This window comes from Littorina saxatilis, unplaced genomic scaffold (genome assembly GCF_037325665.1).
Source record: "Littorina saxatilis isolate snail1 unplaced genomic scaffold, US_GU_Lsax_2.0 scaffold_2382, whole genome shotgun sequence".
Lineage (NCBI taxonomy): Eukaryota > Metazoa > Mollusca > Gastropoda > Littorinimorpha > Littorinidae > Littorina > Littorina saxatilis.
The window spans coordinates 10001-16099 of record NW_027127437.1 but is presented as its reverse complement, the minus strand read 5'-3'; the positions used below and the strand labels follow the sequence as shown (position 1 = coordinate 16099).

The 6099-nt window shown below is 41.3% G+C and overlaps 1 long non-coding RNA gene across 3 annotated transcripts; it reads right to left on the bottom strand.

The window, feature by feature from the left end:
• Window positions 1–381: 381 nt before the first annotated feature.
• On the bottom strand, window positions 382–4478 carry LOC138955897 (uncharacterized). 3 transcript variants are annotated; one of them, XR_011452420.1, is made up of 3 exons: window positions 3997–4478; window positions 2574–3636; window positions 382–1993 (listed from the first exon to the last, which is right to left on the bottom strand). It is a non-coding gene; the product is annotated as an uncharacterized lncRNA (long non-coding RNA). The 3 variants fall into 3 exon arrangements; XR_011452419.1 differs by having other exon boundaries at window positions 2574–2664; window positions 3452–4460; XR_011452418.1 differs by having other exon boundaries at window positions 2574–4478.
• Window positions 4479–6099: the final 1621 nt, after the last annotated feature.

Genomic DNA, 6099 nt, shown 5'->3' with positions numbered 1-6099 from the left:
ACACACACTGACACACACACACACACACACACATACTGTTGTGGAGATCGCTAGATACCACTGGAATCGAATGGAAGGATAAAGAACATTATGGAACTTACTTTGATTAAGTGCGCAGTCACTCATGACGTAAGCGTAGACGCTCACAAAGAAACTACAATGGGAAGAAGGATAACTTCCTCATTGGGCATGCTTAGAAATGAGAATGGCTAAATACGAGTTATTGCCCTTTTCTACATGCTGACCAGACTGTCTCCTGCTTTGTCATGACTAGTACAGTCGATCTTTCTCATGCTGTGACTTGCTTTATTTTCACATTTTCGGTATTTAAAACAGCAAACACACACACACACACACACACACACACCGAAGAAGTTTCCATTCTGATTCGGTTATTTTATTTGGTGCTATATGTTTGCTTCACATTGTTTCTTTTACATTGCTTTAGGTATCCCAATTCGCTAAACACATCCATAATGCATGCATGGCTCATTCGAAACAGGGCAACTGAACAACTGATGCCCAATAGCAATAAATACTGAACAACTGAACAATAAATAGCAATAAATGATGACAGTGCCAAGTTTTTAAGTACAAAGTGAAATCATGTGACTGGACAAAGGCACAATTACAAAATACAAATAAAACAAAATCGAGGCCCATTTTAAATTAAGTTCTCAGCTCATATGGAAGCATAAGGTGACCCTAGAAACCGAAATTGGGAGACCTCCCGCCCCCAGGGCAGACTACAAAAAGAAAAGGGGGGGGAGGGGAGCTAATTTGTGAAAAAGTATAAAAGGAATCAAAAACTGTATACATGTATTTAGTTAATACCCCCAAAATTGTATAGTATATACAATGTCAGACCCTAAAGAAAGTTTGTTAGTCATTGCTTAGGCAAAACAAAGCAAAATAGTCTGTTTACGGTATCCCGACCAACCCTATTTTTCCCCCGCCGACCCTAGACTTTTTTTTGGCATTTGGAGAAAAAGAAAAAGAAAAAAAAAATCAATTTTGTTCCTGTTTTTTTGCAAAATAATTTAAAAAGATGGTTATAAAAATAAAAAAATAAGAAAAGCCGACCTACCGACCCTCTTTTTGTGTGCCTATGTTACTGTAAACAGACTAAAAGGTACATCACAAACAACACACCAGGGATGCTACTCCCCCCTTAAAAATAGCCATGAGTCATAGGTGTGACGTTTGAATCTTTTAGCTAAATAAAACCATAGGCAATTGATCGGAAATATCAGGAAAAATCTTAACAAGTTTATTATTTGTTTGCTTGGACCAATCCTCTTGCCGAAGAGTTTTACAGTAAAAATTGATTTTACGTCAAAAATATCACAGGAATATCGAATGTTGAGGTAAGGCTGGGATAGCCAAGTTCAAGAATAACGGAAGGTGACTGTTGAATCTTTTTGAAAATGTATAAAAATATAGATGGTAGGCAATTCAAAATTAAAAAAAGGACTCTCGGAGCATGGACTTAATGAGTCAAAAATTAAAGAAGGCTCTATGAGCCGAAGTACATGTTTTGTCTATTGTCTTTTTTTATTTTGAATTGCCGACCATCTATATTTTGATACAACTTTGGACCCTCTTTGTACGGAGAGAGTTGGCAATTGTTAATCACATTCTCTCATCTCATCGACTCTCCTTCAGCTCCTTGGTAACATGCGTTCCCGTCTCTGCGAGGATTGGACACAGCAGCAGATAACCAGTAAATATGTAACAGGCATAAATGGCAAAATAGCTCGCCTCGCCTGATAATATATATGAGACAACTGTTCTATTACAAAGTCTTTCTTGGGAGGCTTGGCTAATTTACTCGCTCGTTTTACACGGGGTTCCATCGTTTTCTTTTCTAATCGGAAAACCTTGCTCCTCAGTTTGTTGACCTTCTGCCAAAGTTCCGCTTCACGAGGGGATGGGGAGGATGACGACTTTGATGCTTTACATCCTATGTCCTCCAGGATCGCCTGAATGTCATCTAAAAAAGAAAACACACACACAAAACACATAAAATAACATCTTTACGTGTGGGAACTACAGGTACAATTTCATCCATCCATGCATCCGCCCTATACAGCTTTCTTCTTCTTCTTCTTCTGCGTTCGTGGGCTGAAACTTTCACACGCACTCATTTTTTTGCACAAGTGGAATTTTACGTGTATGACCGTTTTTACCCCGCCATTTAGGCAGCCATACGCCGCTTTCGGAGGAAGCATGCGGGGTATTTTTGTGTTTCTAAAACCCACCGAACTCTGACATGGATTACAGGATCTTTTTCGTGCGTACTTGGTCTTGTGCTTGCGTGTACACATGAAGGGGGATAAGTCACTAGCAGGTCTGCACATAAGTTGACCTGGGAGATCGGAAACATCTCCACACTTAACCCACCAGGCGGCCGCGACCGGGATTCGAACCCTCGACCTTCCGAGTTAATAGACCGACGTCTTACCACCCCACCACAGCGCCCGTCACCCTATACAGCAATTATCAACTATGTAATGGATGGGTTTAAACATTTTTTGATGTCAGGGTGTTCTTCATGGTTAAAAATCTCTTACCTGGTTGAACAATTTGTGCATCAGGCGACAGGTCGGTGCTGGCTTCATTTGTAGCTACCCTTTGCGATGGTGGCTTCCTCCCACTAGCAACCTGCAAATGCACAGCTCTTTAACTGACAAACTCACAACCAACACCCAGTCCCAATGAAACAATTCTCCCAATTTCATGGCATTGGTCTTAGGCCACACAAAAAAGTGTATGTTTCTGGTAAGGCAAAACAAAAAATAATCTGTTTACGATATCCGGACCGACCCTATTTTTTTCCCACCGGCCCTAGACTTTTTTGGGGCATTAAAAAATAAAATTAAAATATTCAGATGGCTAAAATACAAAAATAAAAAGCCGACCTACCGACGCTATTTTGGGGGGGCTTATGTTACCTTTAACAGACTTTTTGTGTGGCCTAACATGACTAAAGGTGGAGATTTTTTTTCTAAACTTTTTTTTTAAACCATCTTTTTAACTTATTTTGTTGAAAAACAGGAAAACAAGTGATTTTCGAATACCACTTTTATTTTTGAAAATGCAAAAACAAAAGTCTAGGGTCATCGGGAAAACATAGGTAGGGTCAGGTGACCAGAAACATACAACTTTTTTGTTGTTGACGCCGACCCTATACTTTTTTTGCCATTTGGGGCTGTTTTTTGGCAAAATAAGTTCATCATATCATCATAATCAAGACGTCAATCCAAAATAAGTAACGTTTTTTTGTTGGCCTTATCATTATTTTGCGCTAAATGCAAACAGGCATTATTTGATGGGAACAATGCTGGTTTTTTTCAATTCTTACATCAGCCTCAAACTTGTCATTACTCAACCTGCATTTATTAGTGTGCTTCTTTGATTTGCAAAAACCTAAAACCAATAAATAAATAACCTTCGGTGGTGGATTGGGCACTGCAAACAATGTCGGGACAGCATTCCACACAAGTGATCCTCTCTGCAGGATTGTTTTACTGGTTGGCCTCAAAGTGATCAGTACAAAGCTTGAGACCTTGAACATCAGCTGGCTGCAGCTTTTCAAAGTCCTCTCGCCTTGTGAATTGCATCCATATTCTGCACCTAGTTTGACAATAAAAACAACAATGTTATTGTTAAACTAAGCAAAAAGGAAAGACAAAAAAAGCTAAATCAGATCTTCAGTCTAAATCTAACGCTCTGCCGGAACGCAAAACGGATGAGTGATGTACCTTTGTACTGTAGTTTTCCCGTAAGCAAGGTTTGATAAAGGTTTCGGCAAATATGCCCACGGGTAGTTTGTCATCAAGTGTAAACTGTTGTTTTGTACTGACTGCTGACTCACACTCACAGTCGTAAGTACTCGCTGACGCTGTAGTCTACTGAGTGAGTTGACTCGAGCCATTGCATTCATTCTCATTCTGAAGAAGGTAAACCTGATGAAATAATCACTGCACAACCCACCTTTTTTTCTTCTTTAGGGAACTTGTGGAACGTTTTCCCGAAGCAGCTCTGTTTGCAACGGGCGTTCTTGCAACAAAAAGCCGAGTACAATTTACCACCACCACGCACGCGATCGGTACCTACGCGATCCGCCATTTTGTTTTCGCCGCCAGCATGTAATTAGGGACGATAACCCACAAACACTTTTTCGCATTTTCTTCGCAAGTTCCACGTCTTCCTTTGTACAGTGTTTGACGCTCATCGGACAGATGGAACTGTGTAGATCTAACCAGATTAGTGTCGATGTTTCCCGAATATTCTCGTATGTCCATTAACTATATAAGTATTGTTGTTCTTTACCAGTCTTGCACTTGTTCTTTCTTACACTGTGCTGAGAGATATTGTCACCGTTGTTCCAGCTGTTAATAAATCTACAGAACCTACACAACTCGTTGTGTCTCCTTTGCAACTGAGAGTGGCGAAAGGAAAAACACGACACACACACACACTCACTCACTCACACACACACACACACACACACACACACGCACATGCAGTCACATGCTCTCAGTCTCTCAGTCTCTCTTTCTCTCCCTCTCTCTCTCTCTCTCTCTCTCTCTCTCTCTCTCTCTCTCTCTCTCTCTCTCTCTCTCTCTTCCCTCTGTTCAGTGCACTCCATATACCCAAAATATCTCCATGGCATTGCTTGCTGCAGCAGTCTTCACACCACAACCAAGGGTCACACTTAGACCAATTCTGAAACCAAAAAGTGTTAACAGTACACTCTCAAAGGAAATCAACACCACCGCAACGTATGGCTCAAACCTGACCCCTAAACTTAGTTTCTGGCCTTTGCTTAATTGGTGACGATGTCAGTCAAGAAGCGAAAACTGTTAATTTGGCCGCGTCAAGTCGCTTCATTATTCAAGAACTGTTGTACTGCAATGTGATTAAAGGCTCAGTAAGCCTCCCGTAAACCATCACAGATACGGTCAGGCTTTACACACAGTACAAACACCCTTCAATTTAAACACTCACCGCTTGAGAACATCCTAGGTGCCCTCCGTAAAGAGCGAACAATTTTCAAAGAATTTATTTTTGCGTGGTTTATCTTACCCCTGAGCCATCGTGAACCCGTGTGATCCAGTTTCCTTTTTCCACAATGTAGTCGTCAGTTAGTAAATTGAATGCGACTCGATGTGAGCTTATCTGCAATAGCACGTTTTTATGCACGAAACAAACAGCTGTGGTTCACAAGAACTCTAGCGATGGCGTTTGACTGTTGAGAAGAACTGGCGATATGCATAAACCGTCGTCTGCTACGACCCTTGCGTGACCCTGCTTCCGGGCTTTTCTTTTTTTAAACTTTCACAACTTCGAATTGTACTGATCTTGTGACCTTCTAAAAATAGTTACGTGCAGTGACCTTCTAAAAATAGTAACGGGAATATGGATTGACGCCACACGAAGGAAGGGAGATAAACGCAAAACAATGGAAAAGATAAGGAAGAGTTAGTGGGAATGGATCTGGGAAGATGAACAGAAAAACCAAAATCGGTTCAATGCTGCGCGCTGAGAGCACGTGTTGAAAATTCTCATCGACCAGGTTGTGTCCGGGGTCAACCTGAATATGCCCACCAAATTTGAAGGAGATCCATCGAGAACTTTGGCCGTGCATCGCGAACACACACACACACACACACACACACACACACACACACACACACACACACACACACACACATAAGGACACACAAACAAACACACACACACGCACACACACACACAGACACAAGTCGTATATATGTTCTGCGCGAACTTAGAATCCGGTTTCATTCTAGAATGGACCGGGTCCAGGTTGGAATTCTAACCCTGCGCAAGTACAGGGGTGCCATTCTAGAATGAAACCCTTGTTGCTGGTCCATTCTAGAATCGGCCGTGCGCAAGGTTGGAATTTGGGTCCAAGTTGGAATAGTCATTTCAGTTAGACTATCACACAGCCAAAGCCACAAATGTGTGTTTGGTTGGGTGTTTTTTTCGGGTTTTTTACACTTTACTCAAAGACATCGTGAATTGGGATTGTGATGTTCTGAAAGTGATTACGATTTTGAGAGACACTCAGCA